Source organism: Oncorhynchus keta, chromosome 22 (genome assembly GCF_023373465.1).
Source record: "Oncorhynchus keta strain PuntledgeMale-10-30-2019 chromosome 22, Oket_V2, whole genome shotgun sequence".
NCBI lineage: Eukaryota > Metazoa > Chordata > Actinopteri > Salmoniformes > Salmonidae > Oncorhynchus > Oncorhynchus keta.
In genome coordinates, this window is record NC_068442.1 from 22469272 (window position 1) to 22482005 (window position 12734).

Genomic DNA, 12734 nt, shown 5'->3' on the forward strand with positions numbered 1-12734 from the left:
ATACAGAGAGAGATCAAAAGAAAATAGATTGAGAGAGACACAGATATATATAGAAAAGAAATACAGAGCTATCTGGCCATATATATAGAGAGAGATACAGAGAGAGACATATACCAGAGAGAGATACAGAGAGAGAGAAATAGAGAGAGAGACAGATATATATAGAGAGAGAGATACAGAGAGAAGAGAGATACAGAGAGAGATACAGAGAGAGAGAAATAGAGAGAGGAAAACATAGAGAGAGAAAGAGCTGAGAGACAGATATATATAGAGAGAACAGAGAGAGGGCAGATATATATGAGAAAATGAGATACAGATAAAACAGATACAGAGAGAGATACAGAAATTGAAAATAGAAGAGAGACAGATATATATAGAGAGAGAGATACAGAGAGAGACAGATATATATTGAGAGAGATACATTGCTGACAGATACAGAACATGTCCTACAGATGCTTAGAGAAATTGTTGAATGTATGGTTTTTTTTTGACAGAGGTTAATGATACTATTGTCCCGAGAGATTTTGATTCTCATCTTTATATTGTAAATATCCAAAATACAGCTTTGGCAACAGATACATTGTTAGAGAATAAAGAAATTGAATTGAAATGATAGAGAGAGACAGATATATATAGAGGAGAGAGATACAGAGAGAGAGATAAATAGAGAGAGACAGAGAGAGACATATAGAGAGAGAGAAACAGAGAGAGAGAAATAGAAATAGAGAGAGAGAGAAATAGAGAGAGAAACAGAGAGAGAGACAGATATATATAGAGAGAGAGATACAGAGAGAGAGAGAAAGATAGAGAGAGAGAGATACAGAGAGAAGATGAGAGAGAGAGAAATAGAGAGAGAGAGAGATACAGAGAGTGAGAGAAATACAGAGAGAGACAGATACAGAGAGAGAGAGAAATACAGAGAGAGACAGCTACAGAGAGAGAGAGAGAGAGAATTTATTTTATTTATTTATTTCATTTATTTCATTCATTTATTTTATTTCACAGAGAGAGAGAGAGATACATAGAGAGAGAGACAGATATATATAGAGAGAGAGATACAGAGAGAGACAGATACAGAGAGAGATACAGCGAGAGAGAGAGAGATACATAGAGAGAGAAATAGAGAGAGAGACAGATATATATAGAGAGAGAGATACAGAGAGAGAAATGGAGAGAGAGACATATACAGAGAGAGAGAGATACAGAGAGAGAGAAAGACATAGAGAGAGATAAGAGAGATAAGAGAGAAAAGAAAGAATAAAACAAAAGTTATTTAAAATAAGTCTTTCAATAATATTCCTCTAAAGAAACGAACAAACCTTTAGACACAGAGGACAGTAGATAGTTACCATATGTGAGATAAAGATTAAGGACTATCATTTGTTTATTAACACAGAAATCAATTAAAGCTTAATTAAAACAATCACAGAGGCTTGTCACATGGAAATAAGTGGTGGCACAGCGAAATAACCCCAATCATCAGTCATTGGCTTCATTGACACACTACTGGCTGATAAGTCTATGGCACAGTGATCCTATACTTGTCACACCCTGATCTGTTTCACCTGTCCCTGTGCTTGTCTCCACCCCCTTCCAGGTGTAAACCGTCTTCCCCATTATCCCCTGGGTATTTATACATGTGTTTTCTGTCTGTCTGTGTCAGATCGTCTTGTTTTGTCAAGTCAACCAGCGTATTACTCCGTGCTCCTGCTTTTTCCTCCTCTCTGTTTTTTTTTGCTAGTCCTCCCGATTTTGACTCTGAACCCGCCTGCCTGACCATACTGCCTGCCCTGCCCTGACCTGGAGCCTGCCTGCCGCTCGGTACCTTCTGGACTCTGACCTTATGATCTTAATAAATACTAGATAGATACTAGATACTAATAAATATCAGAGACTCGAACCATCTGCCTCCCGTGTCTGCACATGTGTCTCTTCCTGTGCTCTTATAATACTGTAGGCTGAAAACAGTGCTCTCTGCTAAATTATGTCATGGTTATGATAAGCTGGACACAATAGGCAAGCTTCACTTATGATGAAAGACATCCATCACTAGGACGTTTGAATAGACTATTCTCTAAAGACACACAGTCAAATGTAACATCTAATGCTTTCCTTTCAAACAATCAATGCTGGGGTATGGCTATTAATGTCAATTACACCATGTATTGTCCAATTGTTAGGATCTGACATATCTTACAGATTGACTTCATTAGCTAGTGAGCTGACATTCTATAGACCATTGGAACAGAATCCTGCTCATCAATATGCGCGCGTGTGTGTGTGTGTGTGACTACACGTGTGTTTGTCGGCCGTGTATAGCAGATCTGCAGATCTAAACCCTCAAAGCATGTGAACATGGTGCAGTTCATCTATTTCCTCAGGTCTTAAAACTTCTCTGCTGGCAGTGGTATTGCTGATTATGTGTTGTTCAGTTATAGTCCCAACCTTACGTAACATTATCTCACAGTCTGCCATGCAATCAGATTTCACCCAATTATCCTCTGTTCAGACTGCCTCAGCTTTGCTCTGTTTGGAGTCGGTCCGTCCGCATCACTTCAGAACAGAACAATGTGTTTCAGCATGCAGAACGGAACACATTGTTAACAAACCATCATTGTGGGCTTTTTCTGATCTGTCTGGAGGGCTGGAGGTCATGGCCCACAGAACTGTCACCTCTAATGTTCTAGAACTTGAGTACCAGTTCCACTTATAAAATACTGATCTCTTTCCAGTAACATTGAAGTGATTAGCGACACATTTTTCATTCTATTTCAAGGTCTGGCTCAACACATGATCATCACATAGCCTGTTGGTCCAAGCCAGGAGAGGTGTCACATTTAAATCACTTTATATGTACAATAGCTTTGATTGGACGGATGTCAACGTCATGTCAACATCATACCTTCAAAATCTTAGCTAGCAGTCATCATCATGAATCAAGTAAACAATCTACTGGCAAATACTTTTAATCCTTATCATTTGAAGATCAATAACGAAGAGAAATGATAGATAAAACAATACATCATGCAAAGCAGCCATAATTGTCAGTAAGTGTGTCCATGATTGAGTCTTTGAATGAAGAGATTGAGATAATGAAGAGATATTTACCCATCTTAATTACACCTACTGTTCTGACTTGGTGGTGTACATGTAGCCTGTAACCTGTTTTAGAGAAATGCAATCATCGAATATTGTAAGAGCTTTCATTGTCCGCTTATATGCCCCCTTTATTTATCCTACGGTTCTGACTTGATGTACAGGGAGAACACTGTAAGTATGGCCCATGTTCTGAAATCTGTCACTCAAAACTTCAAAAGTGCTAAAAAAATAGTTATATTGACTACGTCCATCCTAGCTTAATCATTAATGTCATAATCAAAATTACGGATTGCCTCTTATCTAATTGTCGTTCCCCCTTATGCCATAGTTTGTACATCTAATTTGTCATTAGAAACCACATTTGTTTAAGCAAGTGGTAAGATTTTGGGACTGCTGTTAGATCAGCTTTAAGTAGGCTCTAACAGTTTGTGGGCACCGTTTGTCAACGTTATAGTGCAATTCATGTTTTGTTTAGTGTTGCATTGTGTGGTGTGGTGGCTTTGCAGGAATGTTTAGCCGATGTGAAATGGCTATTTAGTTAGCGGTGTTGCGCGCTGGTGGCGTTTCAATCGGTGACGTCACATGCTCTGAGACCTTGAAGTAGTGGTTCCCCTTGCTCTGCAAGGGCCGCAGCTTTTGTGGAGTGATGGGTAACGAGGCTTCGAGGGTGACTGTTGACGTGTGCAGAGCGTCCCTGGTTCGCGTCCAGGTCGGGGTGAAGGGATGGACATAAAGTTACACATACATCCTACTTTCTGTTTTTTTTGCCCCACCAAGATGTACTTGCTAAAATCGCCACAGAATGACAGTTTATTAGACATTGATTTTACAAACATAATTTTATGGTGTTTTATTTATAGTCACAAGCGGGGATCAAATCTGGGAGCATTGGAGTGTTATCCTTGGAATGAATCTACTGCACCACGGGGATAGGACTAACAAAATGTAAAAAGCTGTTCACATCTTTACTCTAACTTCCAGGTTGTGGCCTATTTATTTGCAGAGAGAGGATAACTACATCTAGAAAAATAAGTAACCTCTTACTCTACCAATCCTCTTTATATACTGTAAAGTTGGGATGTTTTAACTTTTATTTTCCCTACAATCTTGATTTCAGAAATTGTGGTGAGCTGTCCATATGATGTCCATATGATGTCCATATGATGCCCATATGATGTCCATATGATGTCCATATGATGTCCATATGATGTCCATATGATGTCCATATGATGTCCATATGATGCCCATATGTACTGAGAAAAATAGCCATTTGAACCATCATTTAAGGATTTCAATGAAGAGGGAAATCCACTGGACACAGGATTATTTTAGCCTACTGAGCTGTGAGAGAGACGGTTCAAAACTACACAGGATTATTTTAGCCTACTGAGCTGTGAGAGAGACGGTTCAAAACTACACAGGATTATTTTAGCCTACTGAGCTGCGAGAGACGGTTCAAAACTACACAGGATTATTTTAGCCTACTGAGCTGTGAGAGAGACGGTTCAAAACTACACAGGATTATTTTAGCCTACTGAGCTGTGAGAGAGACGGTTCAAAACTACACAGGATTATTTTAGCCTACTGAGCTGTGAGAGAGACGGTTCAAAACTACACAGGATTATTTTAGCCTACTGAGCTGTGAGAGAGACGGTTCAAAACTACACCAGATTATTTTAGCCTACTGAGCTGTGAGAGAGACGGTTCAAAACTACACAGGATTATTTTAGCCTACTGAGCTGTGAGAGACGGTTCAAAACTACACAGGATTATTTTAGCCTACTGAGCTGTGAGAGACGGTTCAAAACTACACAGGATTATTTTAGCCTACTGAGCTGTGAGAAAGATGGTTCAAAACTACACAGGATTATTTTAGCCTACTGAGCTGTGAGAGAGACGGTTCAAAACTACACAGGATTATTTTAGCCTACTGAGCTGTGAGAGACGGTTCAAAACTACACAGGATTATTTTAGCCTACTGAGCTGTGAGAGACGGTTCAAAACTACACAGGATTATTTTAGCCTACTGAGCTGTGAGAGAGACGGTTCAAAACTACACAGGATTATTTTAGACTACTGAGCTGTGAGAGAGACGGTTCAAAACTACACAGGATTATTTTAGCCTACTGAGCTGTGAGAGACGGTTCAAAACTACACAGGATTATTTTAGCCTACTGAGCTGTGAGAGATGGTTCAAAACTACTTGAATACCTTTGTTTTAAAAAGTTATACGATTTTGTGTGCAATAGCCTTATAAAATATCATGATGTAAGAAGATTGAAATGTCATTTGTGTGGTCAAAGTTTGGCAACTTCAATTTGTGTGTGACACTGCATACTACTAATGTCACACTACGCATCAATATTAGCAGAACATTGCAGCAACGTTTTCAGAACTACTTCCATCATCGTTGAAGCATGTTTTTAGGACATTATTGGAACATTATGGGAACAGCGTGTCATAACATTACAGAACAACATTGTAAGTGTCTTGCAGGAATGTTTCCTGTTTGTTGTTATAGGTGCTAATAGTAATATCTTTATTGACGTTAGCTGAAAATTCCAGTAACTTTTTCTCGGAACAACTTCTTTGCTAAAGTATGTTCAGGGAGCAATCATGTCATAACATCCCAGTATAACTATATGAGAGTCTTGTAGGAATGTCTACTGCATGTTGTTTTGGACCTTTTAGATGGCGTCTCCGTGAACGTTAGCAGAACGTTCCTGTAAAAAAAAATTCAGAACCAATTTGATTGAATCCAGACATAATTGCTAAACTATAACGTCATGAGACCATTGTAGGAATATTACCTGCTTGTTGTTTAACCTTTTACTGCAGTGGACTAAATCAGGGTCATACAAAGTGTTTCTTGGTAGTCTTAAACAAATATACTTTGAAACAAAAGTATACACCTCACACACATGTTAATGGGCTTAAAAAGAAGAAGACACCTGTACCTTGTCAGATATAGAGCTGAAATCTGTTACATTTTGAGTTTGCATCCCAATATTACACTTATCACAGAAAACTTAAATATGACAAAACCGTTTGACATAGAAACACCGGATTTCCGGCAGGTTTAAAACATTTTTTTATGAAATAATGATATATATTGATAACATTCCACCCATGAGGCCACCAGGTCATTTGACTGCAGGAAAGGGGTCCGGGTGTTTTGAATAACATATCAGTCAACATCAGCAGAATGTTCTTGTAATGTTTCCTTAGAACTCCTTCTATTGCTCCCATATTTTGTTGCGGCAGTATGTTCAGTAGTATTGTGTAATTACATTACAGTAGTATTGTGTAATTACATTCCCTGACCACCTAATGAGAACCTTAGAGGAATTCTCTGTGGTAGTTTTTACAGATGTTGTGAACAGCATTTTAGAAGAGACCATTTCAATGATATTTCAAAAATATTTAGAGGTTAATAAATAGTTTTTCAATGTACAGTATGTGGGATGTTATCATCCTAATGTTAGCTAAAACCCTAATTAGAAATGAATGGGAATGTTAGCTAATGTCCTGGGAATGTTCCCGGTTTGCTGGGTAAACCCTTCCATGACCTGCCCAGGACACCAAAGATGCACCAATCACAGACCCGGACCAGAAACCATAACAGACCTCTCTGCTTGTGGATAGCAGAAGAGAAAACATGACCACCATGTAAAAACAACCTGAGTGGAGAGTTGGGTTTCTGTGTGGAACAAAAGCAGCTCTAGAATAACACATGTTCTGGTTGAGAAGGAGAGGAGCCCATCGGTGAAACGTTAACAGTCAGTAGACCTTAGTGATGGAACAGACCACCTGGTAATGCATACACCCCCTTCTCTCCTACAGATACCCCTTATCCTCCCCCTTTCTCCCCCACAGATACCCCTTATCCTCCCCCTTTCTCCCCCACAGATTCCCCTTATCCCCCCTTTAACCCCACAGATACCCCTTATCCTCCCCACAGATACCCCTTATCCTCCCCCTTTCTCCCCCACAGATACCCCTTATCCTCCCCCACAGATACCCCTTATCCTCCCCCTTTCTCCCCCACAGATACCCCTTATCCTCCCCCTTTCTCCCCCACAGATACCCCTTATCCTCCCCCTTTCTCCCCCACAGATACCCCTTATCCCCCCTTTAACCCCACAGATACCCCTTATCCTCCCCACAGATACCCCTTATCCTCCCCCTTTCTCCCCCACAGATACCTCTTATCCTCCCCTTTCTCCCCCACAGATACCCCTTATCCTCCCCCTTTCTCCCCCCACAGATACCCCTTATCCTCCCCCTTTCTCCCCCACAGATACCCCTTATCCTCCCCCTTTCTCCCCCACAGATACCCCTTATCCTCCCCCTTTCTCCCCCACAGATACCCCTTATCCTCCCCCTTTCTCCCCCACAGATACCCCTTATCCTCCCTCTTTCTCCCCCACAGATACCCCTTATCCCCCCCCTTTCTCCCCCACAGATACCCCTTATCCTCCCTCTTTCTCCCCCACAGATACCCCTTATCCCCCTCCCCCTTTCTCCCCCACAGATACCCCTTATCCTCCCCCACAGATACCCCTTATCCTCCCCCTTTCTCCCCCACAGATACCCCTTATCCTCCCCCTTTCTCCCCCACAGATACCCCTTATCCTCCCCCTTTCTCCCCCACAGATACCCCTTATCCTCCCTCTTTCTCCCCCACCGATACCCCTTATCCCCCCCTTTCTCCCCCACAGATACCCCTTATCCTCCCCCACAGATACCCCTTATCCTCCCCCTTTCTCCCCCACAGATACCCCTTAACCCCCTTTCTCCCCCACAGATACCCCTTATCCTCCCCCACAGATACCCCTTATCCTCCCCCTTTCTCCCCCACAGATACCCCTTATCCTCCCCCTTTCTCCCCCACAGATACTCCTTATCCTCCCCACAGATACCCCTTATCCTCCCCTTTCTCCCCCACAGATACCCCTTATCCCCCCTTTCTATTCTGTCAAAAATAGACTACTGGAGACCTGCACAGCTGACATGATCATAAGGATGAGGATGTGGTGAATAAAATAGACCTACATAAAGGTAAATCTCCAGTAATTCTGTATGCTCACTGCAAGCGGCCTTGGCTTGATGATGGTACAGATAGGATGAGGTCAAACAGGAACAGCTCTAAGCTCTATACTGCAGCTCTCTATGTCGTGAGACCACAACCAAACAGTCCATACATTCTATAGATTCTAGAATCAAAACAATATTTTTGAATTTTGATTTCCCCGAAGGTGATACTCGATATCCATCCGTCTTTGTTTTTCTTTGTAGAGGGACAACGTTTCTATATTGGAGACATAGAAAACAGACCGGGCAGGCAGCTCTGGCAGAAAGGGGGCATGACTATTCCACTAACTACGATCAAAGATGACTCCTTTTAAAGAACACCGCTGTAAGAGTTAAAACAATATCTGTTCTGACATTATGATACAAATGGCATAAACAGTGATTTCCCTTCAAAATACATGTAATAACCATACAATATGACAAACAAGCCTTAGTTATTGGATTATCACCAACCCTTAACCAATCTATTCACCATGTTGGTCTTAGTTTGTGCAGAGGCTATAAATAGTATTTGGTGTTCAGTGTAAAATTATTTGGTTGTAATGGTAGTACCATTACTTACACAAAACTGGCACTCCAAATTCACTCCCTTCATTAAAATCACAATTTAAACACAACCATCTTCTATTTGTTACTACCTGGACCTATCATTTGGTTTTGAATTATTGAAAGCAAACCATATGATTTAAATGAAAAGTATTTTAATAAACAACCCGAAAAGGTGACTGTAAGAAGCACTCATCATTTCAAATAGGCTACATGTCGTATTAAACAGCATTTAAACACTAAATATGTCAGGAGCCAGACAGGTAGCCTTATTACTGTATTTAGGCTATATTAAAGCATATTATTCAATTATTTGAAGGCTATAGCCTACAAAGAAACACATTGTGAAGTATTTGCAAGTGCAACACACAAGGCTGACAGGAACATTAAGTGCTAACATTTCGTGGTATTAAATCATTATAGTCTATAAAACGTGCATATAGGCTGTGACTTGAAATGTGAATTAAATACACATTTTACGAATAATACCTTTTTAGGCTCGGTGCCTTTCAATGAACGTTTTGAAACACAAGTTTGGCCAGTCTGTGGCTTCAGCCTGGAGAGCAGGCCATCAGCGGAGAATAACTTCTCCAGGCTTGCAGAGCAACTGGGGATGCTAAATAACTTTCGGGCCACTCTTGCAAGGCTGGGCGGGGATGCAGAGTTTTTTAATGTAAGCCTAAGACATCAAAACTATGAAATAACACATATGGAATCATGTGCACTGACACCATCCTGCTTTTGGCTACTTGTCTTTTCAGATTCCACAATGATTATTTAGTTGTGGACACTACATCACCACACTCCCTCTCTTGCTCTTGGTCCTCTTCATCTTTGTGAGTCACCTTGATTTTGCACCTGTGTGTTTTATCAGTTTCTTTATGACAATATTTAACAAACTCCATTACAGTAGCTGAAGCAAGGGGCTTTAGCAGCACACAGGTAACCTACAAGTGCATGCTGCTGGAGTGGTACTGGAGTGGTACTGGAGCGCTACTGGAGTGGTACTGGAGTGGTACTGGAGCGGTACTGGAGTGGTACTGAAGTGGTACTGGAGCGCTACTGGAGTGGTACTGGAGTGGTACTGGAGCACTACTGGAGTGGTACTGGAGCGGTACTGGAGTGGTACTGGAGTGGTACTGGAGTGGTACTGGAGCACTACTGGAGTGGTACTGGAGTGGTACTGGAGCGCTACTGGAGCGCTACTGGAGTGGTACTGGAGTGGTACTGGAGCACTACGGGAGTGGAACTGGAGTGGTACTGGAGTGGTACTGGAGCACTACTGGAGTGGTACTGGAGCGCTACTGGAGCGCTACTGGAGTGGTACCGGAGTGGTACTGGAGTGGTACTGGAGTGGTCCTGGAGCGCTACTGGAGTGGTACTGGAGTGGTACTGTGAGCACTACTGGAGTGGTATTGGAGTGGTACTGGAGTGGTACTGGAGCGCTACTGGAGTGGTACTGGAGTGGTACTGGAGCGCTACTGGAGTGGTACTGGAGCGCTACTGGAGTGGTACTGGAATGCTACTGGAGTGGAACTGGAGCGGTACTGGAGCGGTACTGGAGTGGTACTGGAGTGGTACTGGAGTGGTACTGGAGCGCTACTGGAGTGGTACTGGAATGCTACTGGAGTGGAACTGGAGCGGTACTGGAGCGCTACTGGAGTGGTACTGGAGTGGTACTGGAGTGGTACTGGAGCGCTACTGGAGTGGTACTGGAGTGGTACTGTGAGCACTACTGGAGTGGTACTGGAGTGGTACTGGAGTGGTACTGGAGCGCTACTGGAGTGGTACTGGAGCGCTACTGGAGTGGTACTGGAATGCTACTGGAGTGGAACTGGAGCGCTACTGGAGTGGTACTGGAGTGGTACTGGAGCGGTACTGGAGCCCTACTGGAGTGGTACTGGAGTGGTACTGGAGCGCTACTGGAGTGGTACTGGAGTGGTACTGGAGTGGTACTGGAGCGCTACTGGAGTGGTACTGGAGCGCTACTGGAGTGGTACTGGAGCGCTACTGGAGTGGTACTGGAGTGGTACTGGAGTGGTACTGGAGCGCTACTGGAGTGGTACTGGAGTGGTACTGGAGCGCTACTGGAGCGGTACTGGAGTGGTACTGGAGTGGTACTGGAGCGCTACTGGAGTGGTACTGGAGCGCTACTGGAGTGGTACTGGAGTGGTACTGGAGCGGTACTGGAGCGCTACTGGAGTGGTACTGGAGTGGTACTGGAGCGCTACTGGAGTGGTACTGGAGCGCTACTGGAGCGGTACTGGAGTGGTACTGGAGTGGTACTGGAGCGCTACTGGAGTGGTACTGGAGTGGTACTGGAGCAAAGATTAAGCGGGCAAGAAGGCAGACTCCCTTGTCTTTGGGAGACTCGCTCAGCGCTCCAGTCAAATTGGGCATGCTCCACACCTCGCTCTGCTCCAGTCAAATTGGGCATGCTCCACACCTCGCTCTGCTCCAGTCAAATTGGGAATGCTCCACACCTCGCTCTGCTCCAGTCAAATTGGGCATGCTCCACACCTCGCTCTGCTCCAGTCAAATTGGGCATGCTCCATACCTCGCTCTGCTCCAGTCAAATTGGGCATGTTCCACACCTCGCTCTGCTCCAGTCAAATTGGGCATGTTCCACACCTCGCTCTGCTCCAGTCAAATTGGGCATGTTCCACACCTCGCTCTTCTCCAGTCAAATTGGGCATGTTCCACACCTCGCTCTGCTCCAGTCAAATTGGGCATGTTCCACACCTCACTCTGCTCCAGTCCGATTGGGCATGCTCCACACCTCGCTCTGCTCCAGTCAAATTGGGCATGCTCCACACCTCGCTCTGCTCCAGTCAAATTGAGCATGTTCCACACCTCGCTCTGCTCCAGTCAAATTGGGCATGCTCCACACCACGCTCTGCTCCAGTCAAATTGGGAATGCTCCAACCTCGCTCTGCTCCAGTCAAATTGGGCATGTTCCACACCTCGCTCTGCTCCAGTCAAATTGGGCATGCTCCACATCTCGCTCTGCTCCAGTCAAATTGGGCATGTTCCACACCTCGCTCTGCTCCAGTCAAATTGGGCATGCTCCACACCTCGCTCTGCTCCAGTCAAATTGGGCATGTTCCACACCTCGCTCTGCTCCAGTCAAATTGGGCATGCTCCACACCTCGCTCTGCTCCAGTCAAATTGGGCATGCTCCACACCTCGCTCTGCTCCAGTCAAATTGGGCATGCTCCACACCTCGCTCTGCTCCAGTCAAATTGGGCATGCTCCACACCTCGCTCTGCTCCAGTCAAATTGGGCATGCTCCACACCTCGCTCTGCTCCAGTCAAATTGGGCATGCTCCACACCTCGCTCTGCTCCAGTCAAATTGGGCATGCTCCAAACCTCGCTCTGCTTAATGGTTAATGTGTGTAGCTTATATACAGTGTAATGGTTGATGTACAGTACCAGTCAAGAGCGTCTGCTAAATGACTTAAATGTAAATGTAAAAGTTTGGATACACCTACTCATTCTAGGATCTTTTCTTTATTTTTACTATTTTCTACATTGCAGAATAATATGTAGAATAATAATGCAGAATAATAATGAAAAAACACATATGGAATCATGTACTAACCAAAACAGTGTAAAACAAATCTAAATATATTTGAGATTTGAGATTATTCAAAGTAATATCCTTTGCCTTGATGACAGCTTTGCACATTATTGGCATCCTCTCAGCCAGCTTCATGAGGTAGTCACCTGGAATGCATTTCAATTAACAGGTGTGCAGAGTGAAGGAAAAGCAACCTAGTGCTCAGCACATGTGGTGATTCCTTCAAGACTGTTGGAAAACCAATCCTCATGAAGCTGGTTGTGAGAATGCCAAGAGTGCGCAAAGCTGTCATCAAGGCAAAGGGTGGATACTTTGAAGAATATCAAATATCAAATATATTTTGATTTGTTTTACACTTTTTCGGTTACTACATGATTCCATATGTGTTATTTCATAGTTTTGATGTCTTCACTA

At 43.4% G+C, this 12734-nt stretch overlaps 1 long non-coding RNA gene across 1 annotated transcript; it reads right to left on the reverse strand.

The window, feature by feature from the left end:
* Positions 1 to 11287: 11287 nt before the first annotated feature.
* LOC127910827 (uncharacterized) lies at positions 11288 to 12296 on the reverse strand. Its single transcript, XR_008076280.1, has 3 exons — positions 11777 to 12296; positions 11519 to 11555; positions 11288 to 11370 (listed from the first exon to the last, which is right to left on the reverse strand). It is a non-coding gene; the product is annotated as an uncharacterized LOC127910827 (long non-coding RNA).
* Positions 12297 to 12734: the final 438 nt, after the last annotated feature.